The sequence below is a fragment of the Schistocerca piceifrons genome, chromosome 8 (genome assembly GCF_021461385.2).
Source record: "Schistocerca piceifrons isolate TAMUIC-IGC-003096 chromosome 8, iqSchPice1.1, whole genome shotgun sequence".
In the NCBI taxonomy this organism is placed as follows: domain Eukaryota; kingdom Metazoa; phylum Arthropoda; class Insecta; order Orthoptera; family Acrididae; genus Schistocerca; species Schistocerca piceifrons.
In genome coordinates this window covers 168,214,474-168,231,253 of record NC_060145.1, presented here as the reverse complement: position 1 = coordinate 168,231,253, position 16,780 = coordinate 168,214,474, and the positions used below count along the sequence as shown (strand labels likewise).

Below are 16,780 nucleotides of genomic sequence, written 5' to 3'. Positions count from 1 at the left end.
TAGTCGATCGTTTCAGAAAAACTGGTAATGTGATTGAACGTGAATGTTCGGGCAGACATTCGGTGTTAAGTGGTAGCTCATGGGAAATACACTCCTGGAAATTGAAATAAGGACACCGTGAATTCATTGTCCCAGGAAGGGGAAACTTTATTGACACATTCCTGGGGTCAGATACATTACATGATCACACTGACAGAACCACAGGCACATAGACACAGGCAACAGAGCATGCACAATGTCGGCACTAGTACAGTGTATATCCACCTTTCGCAGCAATGCAGGCTGCTATTCTCCCATGGAGACGATCGTAGAGATGCTGGATGTAGTCCTGTGGAACGGCTTGCCATGCCATTTCCACCTGGCGCCTCAGTTGGACCAGCGTTCGTGCTGGACGTGCAGACCGCGTGAGACGACGCTTCATCCAGTCCCAAACATGCTCAATGGGGGACAGATCCGGAGACCTTGCTGGCTAGGGTAGTTGACTTACACCTTCTAGAGCACGTTGGGTGGCACGAGATACATGCGGACGTGCATTGTCCTGTTGGAACAGCAAGTTCCCTTGCCGGTCTAGGAATGGTAGAACGATGGGTTCGATGACGGTTTGGATGTACCGTGCACTATTCAGTGTCCCCTCGACGATCACCAGTGGTGTACGGCCAGTGTAGGAGATCGCTCCCCACACCATGATGCCGGGTGTTGGCCCTGTGTGCCTCGGTCGTATGCAGTCCTGATTGTGGCGCTCACCTGCACGGCGCCAAACACGCATACGACCATCATTGGCACCAAGGCAGAAGCGACGCTCATCGCTGAAGACGACACGTCTCCATTCGTTCCTCCATTCACGCCTGTCGCGACACCACTGGAGGCGGGCTGCACGATGTTGGGGCGTGAGCGGAAGACGGCCTAACGGTGTGCGGGACCGTAGCCCAGCTTCATGGAGACGGTTGCGAATGGTCCTCGCCGATACCCCAGGAGCAACAGTGTCCCTAATTTGCTGGGAAGTGGCGGTGCGGTCCCCTACGGCACTGCATAGGATCCTACGGTCTTGGCGTGCATCCGTGCGTCGCTGCGGTCCGGTCCCAGGTCGACGGGCACGTGCACCTTCCGCCGACCACTGGCGACAACATCGATGTACTGTGGAGACCTCACGCCCCACCTGTTGAGCAATTCGGCGGTACGTCCACCCGGCCTCCCGCATGCCCACTATACGCCCTCGCTCAAAGTCCGTCAACTGCACATACGGTTCACGTCCACGCTGTCGCGGCATGCTACCAGTGTTAAAGACTGCGATGGAGCTCCGTATGCCACGGCAAACTGGCTGACACTGACGGCGGCGGTGCACAAATGCTGCGCAGCTAGCGCCATTCGACGGCCAACACCGCGGTTCCTGGTGTGTCCGCTGTGCCGTGCGTGTGATCATTGCTTGTACAGCCCTCTCGCAGTGTCCGGAGCAAGTATGGTGGGTCTGACACACCGATGTCAATGTGTTCTTTTTTCCATTTCCAGGAGTGTATGAGCGCAGCGTTGCTACGTTCACCAAGAAAGTCTATGTTAGACTTATGTCAGCAAACTGTTACCGTAAGTCATACGGTGGTGCTTGCAAAGCCACAGAGAAGCTGAAACTCCGTCCGTATCTCTTCTATGTTGTGCTTGAGGTTCGAGAATATGATAGAAGAAAAAGATTAAATTACTCTCAATGATTTTTACGTTTTGTTCCCATTGGTGTTCAGGTGTTGGCTTATGTTTTCTACTCTGATCAAACATGGTTTCATCTAAGTGGATCTGTGTGCAATTTCGTACAAAAGACTTATAGGCCCAATTTTCTCTCGAAAACAATAACAGCTGAACCAGGACATAATCATCCAATTTATGACATTGTTAGAGGCTGATGATGAACACTGTTGGCTTCAGGAAGATTGTGCAACAGCGCACAGGCAAATAAGAACCACGATAATGCTGTGAGAGTTCTTTGGGGCCATATCATTTCACTTGACCTGTGGCCCCCTAGGCCCCCCAGATTTATCTCCCGTTTATCTCACTTTATCTTCTTTGTGGACACGGAAGTATATCGTTTAGAAGAACAACCCTCAGACAACAGACCAACTGAAGCATATTAAGATGAAAATATCCAGAATAAGTGTAGCGACCATGTGAAATGTAGCTGCTACATGAAACCAGTAGAGGCATGTGTTGCAGCACATGGAGGACATGCCCAACACCAATTGTGAGAAAGTATGCAGTGTGATGATACAAGTGATAAGTACATTAAAAAATTTTTTTTTAACTTGGACATGCGTAAGTTGTGGCTGACGCGTAGAAAGGGAAAAGGATGTAGAAGAAAATGGTTCAAATGCCTCTGAGTACTAAGGGACTTAACTGCTGAGGTCATTAGTCCCCTAGAACTGAGAACTACTTAAACCTAACCAACCTAAGGACATCACACACATCCATGCTCGAGGCAGGATTCGAACCTGCGACCGTAGAGGTCGTGCAGTTCCAGACTGTAGCGCCTAGAACCGCTCGGCCACTCTGGCCGGTGATGTAGAATAAGACCAGTTGAGAGATATCATATACTCTGAGAAGAATTTAATAGAGAGCTGAATAACCTGAGCCGAAACAAGGCCACTGGAGTAGATAACATTCCCTAAAAACTACTCATATCCCTGGGACAACCAGTCATAACAAGACTATTCCACCTGGTGTGCAAGATGTATGAGACAGTCAAATACCCTCAGACTACACACAAAAAAACTAAGAATTCCAATTCCAAAGAAAGCACATGATGACAGGTGTGAATATTTCCGAACTACCAGTTTAGTAATTACTAAAAAGAATTATTTACAGAAGAATCCGAAAACTGGCAGAAGCTGACCTAATGGAAGATTAGTTTGGATTCCGGAGAAATGTAGGAATAGGCGTTTAATAGTAACTCTAAATACTATCAATTTCGCTATTAGTTTGCTTTCTGAATAAACATTATTCTAACCAAATCGCAACTGTGCGGACTACATCATTTATAGGTCGTCAATTTAGTTCTCGAAATTATTATTACCGTAATTATATGTTATGTTAGCTTTGTATTTCGAAAACTTGCCATCAGCTGGACAATTTAACCAAAGGGTCAAAAGTGTTTAATTTACGGCGTGTAATGCGACACGTGCGGTTCAACCCCTACAAGAGATTGAGCCAAGACATTTCGACGAAGAGGAACCGCATTTGGGCCCGAACATCTTTGGGATGTTAACTCGCAATATCATTCAGTAAAACAGACTTCAATGAACATAGTTCACTATGAAAATTTTCAGGATTACAAAAGAGTAAATGAACGTGAAACGCGATAATCGAGCGAGCGATATACATCGAACTATCACAGGTTAGACACGACACTTCTTTTATGACACTTATTTTCTCTAAAAAGCACTCCGTCATCAGACCACGAGTGGCCTACCGGGACCATCCGACCGTCGTGTCATCCTCAGTACAGGATGCGGATAGGAGGGGCGTGGGGTCAGCACACCGTTGTCAAATGGTTCAAATGGCTCTGACCACTATGTGACTTAACATCTGTGGTCATCAGTCGCCTAGGACTTAGAACTAATTAAACCTAACTAACCTAAGGACATCACACACATCCATGGCCGAGGCAGGATTCGAACCTGCAGCCGTAGCAGTCGCTCGGCTCCAGATTGTAGCGGCTAGAACCGCACGGCCACTCCGGCCGGCCACACCTTTCTCCTGGTCGTTGTGATGGTATTCTTGACCGAAGCCGCTACTATTCGGTAGAGTAGCTCCTCAATTGGCATCACGAGGCTGAGTGCACTCCGAAAAATGGCAACAGCGCGTGGTAGCCTGGATGGTCACCCATCGAAGTGCCGACCACGCCCGACAGCGCTTAACTTCGGTGATCTCACGGGAACCGGAGTAGCCAATGCGGCGAGGCCGTTGCCATCATATTTTCTCTAACACCACTAAAATGTGCATGATGAGCATAGAGATTCATGAGTAGAACATTTGACAGCAGTTTAACAGCGCGACAGTGGGTCACACCCATGCAGAACATAATGCAAAATTACTTCAGAAATAGTGTAGTCTTCTGAACTTAATAAATTATATACCAACTGAAAGAATAAATTGTGTAGATTTTTAAAACACAAAAAAGGAAAAACGTGAACATGCCGTGATTTTGAACCTTTCCAGAGGCCCTTAAGCACTACGCCACCTGTACACGGTGTTTATCGCAACGGCGTGGACCGCGTCGGCACGCCTCTTGGCCGACCCACACTCTCATCTAGTGCCATATATCCACAGTCGCTGTCCATTTCCTTCATGCACGCTACTTAGAGACTTTCCCAGAAGATCGGGTGTAATTGCGCATCGCCGGCCGGAGTGGCCGAGCGGTTCTAGGCGCTAAGGTCTGGAACTGCACGACCGCTACGGTCGTAGGTTCGAATCCTGCCTCGGGCATGGATGTGTGTGATGTCCTTAGGTTAGTTAGGTTTAAGTAGTTCTATGTTCTAGGAGACTGATGACCTCAGATGTTAAGTCTCATAGTGCTCAGAGCCATTTGACCCATTTTGAACTTGTGCATCCCCACAGAATGTGGTGGATCCATTGGCCATCGAGGCGAATCTATTATACGAATGCGTGGTGTCTGTTCCTTCTGGTATGCTCCAAACAAGACACCACGCATTCATATAAGCAAACGTAACTATTGCTATCTGGCGAGTCATTTTCTTCGCCGGTGTGTGCAGGTCTGCAGGTGCTATAACAGGATAGAAACGCTCAGCAGCGACAGTGGCGATGGTAGGCGAGGTCCGCCGCGACGCCGCGAACCTCCCCTCTCCCCCCTCCCCCTTCCCCCTCACGCCGACTCACCTCCAGCGCAGGCAGCAGAGAGCGGGAAACTCTTAAGACCCGGAGAGCCGACGCCGACGCCGACGCCGACGCCGGAGAGAGAGTTGACATTCGAAATTCAAAACAGGATCGCGAGGAGGCGAGTGCGCCGCGGCGCGCCACTTGACTCTGCGAAATCTCCATTTTAATCTCCAGCGCAGAGTGCTCCAGAGCCGCGCCGGGTGCAGCCTGCTGGAGAAAATCGCACGCTCTCCAGACCGTGCCGCGATGACGTGACGAGGGTGCGAGGAAAAAAAAAATTTAAAAATGAAAAGCGCCCGCGAATTCTGCTGCAGACGGACCCGCCAGAGGAGGCAGTGTTTTCTGCAATTTTCACTCTCTCTTCATTCCGAGCAGATCTTGCTGTTCGTGCTGCTACTTGTGTACCACAGCGGCTTACGTAGACCACGTGAAACAGAGTTCCTAAATTTTGTTCTCAGGAATACGCTGAAGCCATAACTTCGTTCAAAGAAGAACAGCAAAATTCCACAAATAGTTATATTTTTCTTCCTATTCCTTTTCACATATTATTTGCGAAACTAAATAATGATTCTTCCTCATGGTATCTACATTTGTCTTTCTGATTTGATCATATGGTAACACACGTGCTGAGTAGAGGCATAATATAGCATGCTTGGTGCAATAAACCTTCATTCCTTCATGCATGGGGAACTAATGTGGTTACATTAGATATATGACACTACTGGCCATTAAACATGATACACAAATTCGAAATGCAGATGATAAACGGGTATTCATTGGACAAATATATTATACTAGAACCAAATGTGATTAGATTTTCACGAAATTTGGATGCATAGATCCTGAGATATCAGTACCCATAACAACCACCTCTGGCCGTAATAACGGCCCGATACGCCTGGGCATTGAGTCAAACACAGCCTGGCTGGCGTGTACAGGTACAACTGCCCATGCAGTTTCAACACGATACCACAGTTCATCAAGAGTAGTGACTGGCGTATTGTGACGAGCCAGTTGCTCGACCACCATTAACCAGACGTTTTCAGTTGATGAGAGATTTGGAGAATGTGCTGGCCAGGGCAGCAGTCGAACAAGGTCGTGCATTATCCTGCTGAAATGTAGGGTTTCGCAGGGATCGAATGAAGGGTAGAGCCACGGGTCGTAACACATCTGAAATGTAACGTCCACCGTTCAAAGTGCCGTCAATGCGAACAAGAGGTGACCGAGACGTGTAACGATACCATCACGCCGGGTGATACGCCAGTATGGCGATGACGAATACACGCTTCCAATGTGCTTTCATCGCGATGTCACCAAACACGGATGCGGCCATCATGATGCTGTAAACAGAACCTGGATTCATCCGAAAAATGGCGTTTTGCCATTCGTGCACCCAGGTTTTTCATTGAGTACACCATCGCAGGCGCTCCTGCCTGTGATGCAGCGTCAAGGGTAACCGCAGCCATGGTCTCCGAGCTGATAGTCCATGCTGCTGCAAACGTCGTCCAATTGTTCGTGCAGATGGTTGTTGTCTTGAAAACGTCCCCATCTGTTGACTCAGGGATCGAAACGTGGCTGCACGATCCGTTACAGCCATACGGATAAGATGCCCGTCATCTCAACTGCTAGTGATACGAGGCCGTTGGGATCCTGCACGGCGTTCCGTATTACTCTCCTGAACCGACCAATTCCATATTCTGCTAACAGTCATTGGATCTCGACCAACGCGAGCAGCAATATCGCGATACGAGAAACCGCAATCGCGATAGGCTATAATGCGACCTTTATCGAAGTCGGAAACGTGATGGTACGCATTTCTCCTCCTTACACGAGGCATCACAACATCGTTTCACCATGCAACGCCGCTGTTTGTGTATGAGAAATCGGTTGTTGTAGGTGTTGCCACCGGCGCCAACCTTGTGTGAATGCAATGAAAAGCTAATTATTTGCATATGACAGTATCTTCTTCCTGTCGGTTAAATTTCGCGTCTGTAGCACGTCATCTTCGTGGTGTAGCAATTTTAATGGCCAGTAGTGTAGATTCAGTTTTCGTTCCATAGACCCAAGAATGAGATGATTCCTGTGGGTTTGGAACAAGCCAGAAAGTATAACATAAAAAACATGAAACATTTTAATATTGTGGTATCACCGCAAGGCACGACATTTGCTGGGTTGTAGGCTTCAAATCGGCCGCTGTCCGTCAGTACACATCGGACCCGCGAGTCGCCACTGTCGACGCTAGCAGACCGAGCGCTGCCACTCGGCTGGTCTTACGAGACAAGCTAGCATTGCCCAGTTCTGCAGCGGACTTTAGTAGGAATGGTTCACTTGTTATAGCTTCAGAGATCTCATTTGCAGAGATGCCAGTTAGCATAGCCTTCAGCTAAGTCAGTAGCTACGACCTAGTCAGGCGCCATATGCAGTTTATACATTGACAATTGATCTGTATGTCTCAAGGAACCAGAATTGTAAAGAAGTATTCGCAATTCAGTCTATAACAGCACTTGTAAATATTATTGTACAAAGTCAAGATCGACGTTCACCACTGATGCTGAATTAAAGCTAAGTATCTGATTATATTTCTGTCCACTAACTTTCTAATCACCTAAGATATTCCAGATACATCCCGTCAAGTATAGTTCATTGATCCTCACGTCATCCTACGTGATCAACGCGTGCAATTAATGGCCACACCTCGTGATCAGACTAAGAGTCAAATTGCGTGACTCAGCCGGGTCACCCTATTTCCATGAGATCTGTAGTTCCGCCTCATACATAACAAATATAGTACTCATTTCCCTGATCATCTGTCAGGATATTGTCAAAATATCTGAGTACATTACTGTAAACTGGAAGAGTTAATATTTAAAAAATTAATATGCTCTCAGAATGAAACGTAGTTACGCATTTTTAATAAATTTTTCATACACGAAATACCTAATCCTGACTGTTGCAACCAAATGCCGTCAAGCGAAATCTAATAGATATTTTTAGTTAAGCTGGATTAACAATCGCTGTTGAGATATCCATGTATAGAGTAGAAGGAGTTGCCTATCAAATAGTCTTTAAAACTCTGTTTAAACTGTTCCTCACCCGGCGGGGTCAGGGATTTTCTCTGCCTCGTGATGGCTGGGTGTTGTGTGATGTCCTTAGGTTAGTTAGGTTTAAGTAGTTCTAAGTTCTAGGGGACTGATGACCATAAATGTTAAGTCCCATAGTGCTCAGAGCCATTTGATTTTTGTTCCTCACCTGAAACCAAGCTTTTAATGGTTTCGGGCAGCTTATTGAAAATATGTGTTCCTGGATACTGGACCCATTTTTGATCCAAGATAAGTGATTTTAGGTCTTTATGTGGATTGTTTCTATTCCTAATATTGATACTATGCATTGAGCTTCTGGCTGGAAGTACACATAATATTTGCAACAAATTTCAGTAAGGAATAAATATGCTGAGAAGCAGGGGTTAGAATACCCAGTTCCTTGGACAGATTTCTACATGACGTCCTTGAATTTACACCGCAAATAAGTCTTATTACACCCTTTTGCACTTTGAAAACTTTTGCTCAGTTTGACAAGTTACCCCAGAATACGATCTCAGATGATATAATAGAATGTTAATAAGCAAAGTATGCAAGCTTTTCTTTATATTTATATCTCCTACATCTGACATCATTCGCACTGCAAATACAGACTTGTTTAGGCGCTTCAGCAGTTCTGTGGTGTGTCCTTCCCAATTGAATTTATTACGTGTTATAGTCCCAGAAATTTAACTCCGTCAACGTCTTCGGTCTACATGTCTTCATATTTTGGGCAAACGTTGGAAAGAAATCTCTTACACGTTCTGAACTGCATATAGTCGCTCTTTTCAAAGTTTAATGCCAGTGAATTGCTGTTAATCCATTTATTAATGTCAGCGAAAATTTGATCAGAAGCCATTTCTAATTTTGTTCTGGATTTCATCGTCGTCATTCTCTTATACATGTAATGGTTGTTAGCATTCGCAAATGCGAATAAACTTGATTACCAAAATCAGTCTAAAAAGCTTGTAAGGGAGTTGTGGGGTAAGTTGTGCTGAGAAATAATTGTAAGAAAACAATTTGTCGCATTGCACCGTTTCCGAATTAATTAAAATTGAAGCTAGCCGATCATGTTGTTGCGCACGCAAATTCAAGTGGTCCCCCAGAGACGGTGTCACCAAACGCGTTCTTCGTTTAGTTTCCTAAAACCGCACAAGAGAGCGATACAGAAATTGGACATGAGAAGTTCGTAAGGATCAAACCCGACCGAAAGGCTGAGCAATCTCATGCGCCATCATCTACGCTGTGAGAACAACTGACACTAGTTGTATCTGGGGAACCGCTTGAATTTGCGGGCACCACGGTCTGATTGGCTAACTTCAACGCTAAGTACCTCGGGAGTGGCTCAACGTATGGAACTTTTTTCACAAAAATTATTTCTCTGTTAAACCTACCCAGAAACACCCTAACAAGATTTTCAGACCTTTTCTCACCACCCTGTACATCTCACGAGCTGTTGTTTTGCTAAATTTTCAAAAATGTTCAAATGTGTGTGAAATCTTATGGGACTTAACTGCTAAGGTCATCAGTCCCTAAGCTTACGCACTACTTAACCTAAATTATCCTAAGGACAAACACACACACCCATGCCCGAGGGAGGACTCGAACCTCTGCCGGGACCAGCTGCACAGTCCACGACTGCAGCGCCCGTGACCGCTCGGCTAATCCCGCGCGGCTACTAAATTTTGACCATGATCATGTCACTAACAGTTTTTACACGCAGTCGGATTGAAACATATTTATTCATCTCCGAAAAATGCTAAAATGCCGTAACCAATGCAGAAGAATAGCCCCAGATTATGAAACATTTGTGTTAGGTCGCTCAAAGCTGTCGTTACGAGCTGAGTAACGTAGCAAAGCAATATTATGGTATCCAGTATAAATCGGGCCAACAGAGAGCGTTCAAAAAGAATGCCGAGATTTATAGCAAGCACTACAGGAAAACTGTTCAACAATGAAACGATTTGAATGTCACACTGAAGAGGGAACAAAACAAAGTTGTTTTCATACCTTAAAAAGTTTCGATGTGAGCTATATTTGTTACTCTGCAGACATTGAATTGGTACTCGATTTCACGCCATGTGTTTTGGAGTATCTCTGGTGTCACAGTCGCAGCAGCTTTCGAAATTAACTACCGCACATGCCTCAATTTTCTAATTTTTCCCGCACAAATAATGTTGCTTACGTAATCCCGGAAAAGGGAATCAGCACATCTTGGAGGTTAGGGAATAGGCACACCCCTGCCTGCGCTTAGGGATACATTGTTAACTTTTTATGCATGACTTTGAATAGTGTTTTCTTAGGTAAGTGTAACTGAAAAATTTGTAGGGCAAGAGACCCTTCGGGCTTCTGATACAACACTGCCAGATTTATTTTCCTTCACTTGAAACTTGCTGGCAGATTAAAAACAGTGTGCCCGACTGAGACTCAAACTCCGGAGCCTTGTTTTTTTGAGGACAAGTGCTCTGAAAACGAACAAACAGGAAATAGTTCTCAAAAATCATCTTAATGATCCACTTAGGGGAGATTAGATTTGTAAAATTGTTATTGCCATTGGTGGACAGAATAATGATTTTCCGCGACAAATTCTTACGACTCGTGGCAATATTTATTTTATTCATAAAAATCAATATGCACAGCGTCCGGACATGGCATTCCAACAAACTCTGCCCTGTTGAAGAAAGGAACGATGGTAGACTAGGGTTCAATGTGCCGTCGATGATAAGGTTATTACAGAGAAAGTACAAGCTCGGTCTGTGCAGTTCCAGTAGCGTATTTTAATGTTAATGATAGAAATATTTGCACTTCACACGTAAGTACACATCTTCTTTCATGACGATGATCTGGAGATGGACCATGTCAAATGAAACAGGTTATTATGTGAGAAATACTTTTTGGGTGTCAGTAGACAAACATTTCAAAACTGAATTGTATCCTTCTCTCCAGATATCTCCGCTACAAAATTTAGTAACGTCTTAAATAATAATGTTGCACCGTCAGGTCTGTATTTGATTAAAGTGAAGTGGATATTAGTAAGATTGGAAGTGAGCCTATGGGATTTAAACTGGAATTATACCCTTCTAGTTTTTAGTGTAAGACTTGGTAGCTACGTTCATGTCATGGAACTTTTAGCAACCATCCTAACAGTTACGATACTGAACGCTCTATTAACAAGAGGACATGTATCAGTTGACCTGTCTTAATTCTCGGTCCTACTATACTTAAAATACAATCTTCATAATGGTCCAAAGCCTCGCTTTGCATTCAGAAGCAAGATCAAGACAGTAACTACTCCAATTCCAGAAACCAGTAACACAATCAGACAGCATCTCTAGCGCAGAGGCCGCAAGACTCACGTCCTACACACAGGAGGGCAGCCACTCTACTTTAAATTTTACGAGTGCTAAGCAATTCCAGAAACTATGGGACTTACCATCTGAGGTCATCAGTCCCCTAGACTTAGAACTACTTATACCTAACTAATCTAAGAACATCACACACATCTATGCCCGAGGCAGGATCCGAACCTGCGACCGTAGCAGCAGCGCGGTTCCGCACTGAAGCGCCTAGAACCACCCGGCCACAGTGGCCGGAAGAAGACTGGAGCTTTTACGTGATCACGCCTGGTAATTCAAATGCAAGCAATAACAATACAGCCACTGTCCTGAAGAACTGCGATCAGGCTTCAGTGCTCAGGTTGGCGCAATACCCAGGACTTCAACTAAATGCAAACAAGTCGCTGTAAGTTTAGCATCCCATCAAGAATCAGTTGTTTCTAAATCCACGGAAAATTGCATCCGAGTCTTCTCGACAGTATCCAAACACCATGAAAGAAAAGGCTGAAAAACGTGGGAATAACTTTGAAGAAGCACCTCAGTTGGGCAGAAGTCACTGTCGGTCCATGAAGAAAGACTTCCGCTTGCCTCTTTAACTCCCAGAAACTTCCACAAAATATGAAATGTAAACCTGTACATTCATCCGTTATACCGAACTACCAATATTATGATGTAATCCAACACGGCCGTTAGCACTGTTCTGTTTGACCATGAGAGAGAGTCATACACCCAGTTGGTATAGTTGCAGACAGGTAAGTTAGGTGACTACCAAACGTTATGTCTCCTCAGTGTGCACACACCCCAGTACCTTGCGTCAGAGATAGTGCCATCTCATCTTAAACAACGTAAGTTTTGAAATGTCCACCATTTTCGTACCACTAAATGCTGTACGATTTTCATCTGTTTTCTTAACGGTTCGCAATGGAGCAGTTCACGACGGAACAGCGATAACTTATTACAAATATTGAACACAGATTGTTCGCAAAGTAAATAGAATGTTTGGTCTATGTAATGCCCAGAATAAGTCGACTGGGATGAGACTGACTGCTTAATTTGAGAAAATCCGTTCCTTTTTGGACATTAACCCTCCGGGAGACCTCGTGTTAGTCGTTATACGGAAAACTTCGTCGTGAGTGATAATGAAGCCGTAATTCCGGTGAAATCTGTTCGTCGACATTCACAGCAATTCGATATTCCCAGACCCAGTGTGCAATGAATTCTGAAAGACGATCTGCTATTCTGGGCGTATAAAGCTCAACTAGCACAAGAACTAAGGCCAAGCATTTGACTATTAGGTGCTTGCGAGACGAAGAGCGGATAGCAATTCCATAAAGACAATAATGTTCATGTATAAGGCGCACTTTCTGTTGAATGGGTTAATGAACAAACGTAACTGCAGGATTTATGGCAGAGAAAATCATTGATTAACCGTGGAGAAGTCAGTATACCAATGACGAGAGACCGTGCGCTGTGGCATCTGGCTGAGGGCGTAATTGGACCTCACTTCTTCGGAGATGATACCAAAAACTCAGTAAAAGAGGAGGGCGAACGCTACCGCAATATGTTAAGAGAGTTTTAATGGTCTTCGCTGCATAGTGAGAATGCTGAAGTGGTTTGAGATCATTGAGATGGTGCAACCTGTCTCACATCGATTACAACAACGGACTTCTGACGAAAGAGGATCCCTGCTTGGGTGATTTCTCGCAATTCTGACGTTAATTGGCCACCCAGATCTTGTGATCCGACATTTGTGATTTCTTTTTGCAGAGGAATTTGAAATTAGTACGCCAAAAAACCACGATTACTTGCAGATCTCAAGGCTGAGATTCATAGCGGAATTTCAGAAGTGGAAGTGCATATGCCGAAAAGTTGTAGAAAGTATCATAGAAAGAACCATAGTGCAGCTGTAGAGTTTGAAGGGCATTTGAGTAATGTTATATTTCGTGCATTACCAAAGGTACCATAATAACATGCAAATTACCTAATTTCATCAATAGATTTGTGTCTTGTTATGCACTCAAAATCTGCCTTCTCTGTGAGACAATCTTTAAAGGCAATACAAGATCTCTCATAACTAGTATCCTAGCTGTGCCTATCCACAATACAGAAAAAAAACATTCCCAGGTTGCTATGCTGATCTATGTTAATAGTATCCGCACTTCTAACACTGTAACAAGGTATCACGCACGCTGCGCACAGTTCAGTGCCCGGCTGCGTTTAAACAGAAGCCGAAACACTTTCTTCTGTCAACATCGCAACTTTTCCCTAAAAAATTGAAAAATATGATGAGTATCCGCTGTGTCGAACATCAAAGCAAATGCTTCCATCTTCTTCTATATACGCTCTCAATCAGTCACACCACTTTCTACCTCGCTCCCCCCCCCCCCCCCCCAAAAAAAAATCCTCATTACTTGTGTTTCCATTATTTTCCTCTTCCTCCCTTTCTAACATCCCTCTCTCACATTCACTACTGCCAGTGACGTAGTTTAAGTCCACCAGAATGTAATATGTGTTCGTTGCTCAATTCTTCACGAGAAAATATATTGATTGTGTATTTTTTCAACTATAGCTACTACTGCTTTCTACTATTTCTATTACAGCCACTTCTAAATGTTGTATCCTATATTAAATGCAAGTATTTTTGTAAAATTGAGAGGTTCCATGCCCTGTTTGCATGTCGCCTCTCATTTTCATCAATTTTATTAATGTTGTATGTCATTCCACGGTGATAACAGACTGAATAAGGTTATTGTAATGAGAGTATTTGTACTCAGAGCTCAAAATACTTTTCACTTGATTCCTATACATGTTAGGTTACTTCCCTGTGTGGCCTGTGCGAGGCGAGCACATCGGAGGACGCGGCACACTGCGTTTCCGGTTGGGGGGCTGCATTTCCCCGAATTCTGAGGGGTTCGTACAATGGGCTGAAGCACCTGGCGGAACGACTGACGTCGGTCGAGTTTCGCTTATTGTATGCAGGCTGAAACGACCTGCGAGACGTCTGAGTGTTATGTGTTTACCATTCTGGCGCGTCTGGAACGAAGACTCCTGGCACCGACTAAGTGCATTGTCCTCTTGATTCTGAGAATACTTGTGGATCGTGCCCTGCTGGGTGAGACTGTCTGGCGCCGGATGGCCGGTGTTCTAGAGAGCTTGTTTTCGTAGCCAGTCAAACGGCAAGTTCAGTGCCCTCAGCCAAATAGCAGAGGCATGATTGGTCATCTTAAACTGAGGCTAGCTGACGTCATAAAGCCCTGCTCGAAATTGGAGGGAGCGGTCGCTATTGTCGCGAATGATGTTCTGAGACAGTGTGGGGGAATTTTGGAATCAGCACTGAATGCTGATTCGCAGTTTTCGGGGAGAGTAGGGAGTTGAGCAATGTTGGCTTCGCTCTTGCGTTGTGCGGGCGCAGGGGATTCGGGATCTGAGTTGGACGGTCTTGCGACTTAGTCGCACTTTTTTCGGCAGAACTTAGAATTCTCGGACATCCTTCAAGGACAGGGGTTGAAACAGAGTTGCTGCAAGGCAGAAGTCGGCGCCTACATCATCAGGACGCTGCCTACCGACGACGTGCTGCAGATTTCAGGACTGGTACAGTATTTTGCAGCTCCGGCAGTGTAGGACCTATTAATTTTATACTGAAGTCCTCAGCAACACGCGTGCTCGCTTTGTCACAAGTCCACCTTGCTTGTTTCTCCATGTGATCCCATGTGAGCTCTCACTACTTATCGAGAGACTGGAGTATAGTCGAGAGAGTAATATTTGATTGATTAGGACCTCCAGTCATTATCGTCAAGCTATTGCATCACAGAGAGTAGGAGCCCTTGTTCTCGAGCCAACTCTTATTCGCATAATAGTTCAGAATACCCTATCCTTTAAACTACTATTTGGGTCGATCATCATGTGCCTTTATGTTCTGATGTATAATAAATCTCATTGTGATATTTAAGCCACGTATCATTTCGTAGATATATGCTGAATCCCGTTTACTGTTGTTTATTATGCTAACGTTTTTTTATCTGAGTAGATTACGATTTTTATTGAATTAGTGTGAGTATGCTCTCCTTATTTTACCAACTAGCAGGGTCCACCATCATTTCCTACTGTTACCGTTGTGCACATAATTAATTAGGTGGTAGGTAAGGAGGGGGTCGAGTGCATGTCTCGTTCTCATGCAAAATTCATCAGAATTAAAGAGGTTCAAACTCTTCTCCACCCCGGCACCTCGCAACATCTGATTCGTAATGTGAACGAACGTAGTAGACTCTAATTACATCTTTCAGTATGAATTGTCCATCTCCGATAGAGCACAGTTGCCGCGGATTAATAAAAAACAATCCATCAGTGATCAACGAACCCACGAACAGGGCCGTACCGAGGCCATGGTGAGATAGGCGCCTGCGAAGGGCACAAGTACAAAGTGGGCGCGAAAACTGACCAGGAAAAAAAAAAAAAAAGACGAGTTCATAGTTAACCAGGAGAGGAATTCCTTTGAGGATATTTATGACATTCCAGTAGTGGCAGCATTTTCTCAACACATTTAAACAAATTAAAGATGATTATACGACATAGCTGCTAATCAGACGTCAGTGACGTGACCAAGCAGTTTGCTTCTCTCAAAGACAATGTGAAGTAAAATTGGGTTAAAAACTAAATTCTGGGTAAGAAATGTGGTCTCACCACTTGGTCGTAGCCTTTTTTCTTTTATTTCGAGTCACCAATTTTGTACATTAATAATTAACGAGGAGGAAATAAATTCTGCTCTTTGTTATGAATCGTACTAAAATACAATAGCTGCCCTAAACAACAAGACACAGATTTTGTTTTACTTTCAGTACTTTTAGATTTGTAATTTATCTACTACAGTGATACATCTCATTTTTTGTGTGCAACATTTTTCATTTATATAGCTGGTTTGAGAAACATTTTTCAGTAATACTTCATTTTTATTTAACCTGCCTTAGAAATTACAAAATTTCATAACTATGGGAAGAAAAATATTTCAGGGATTTAAGTTTTCTGGGGACAGGGGTGCGCAGTTTTGGCAGTTATTTCCATGCGTGCTGGAATGGCCTCTAGTTGAGTTTATGACTTCTGGCGGTACTAGCTTGAAACCCCAAGAAAATGTCTACCGATTGAAACTCAAATAAATATAAAATTACAGCCCAATGCAAAAGCAAAACGAGTAATTACTCCTCCGAAGACTCATCTCATCTGGTCCAGAAATAACAAGTTACAGTATATAGAGAAACAAGAAACAAACATACAATAATAGGGCAAACATTATAGGTTTTCGGAGGTACGGGGCACCAAATGTTTATCTACGGGCCACGTAATTCCCGTAAATTACGGCCCAGTGGTTTGTGGGGGATGAGTTTCCCGAAACCATTCCACACGTATACTATTTATTGTAGTTGGCAGAAGAGCCAACACCGTGTTACTAGTGGGGGACGAAATGCACGCGAAATGCAGCTAAAGCTCACGCAGGCTGGC

General features: G+C 44.4%; 1 pseudogene; it reads right to left on the bottom strand.

Moving 5' to 3' along the window:
• Window positions 1-3,829: 3,829 nt before the first annotated feature.
• On the bottom strand, window positions 3,830-3,947 carry LOC124712917 (annotated as a pseudogene).
• Between the last annotated feature and the right edge of the window lie 12,833 nt (window positions 3,948-16,780).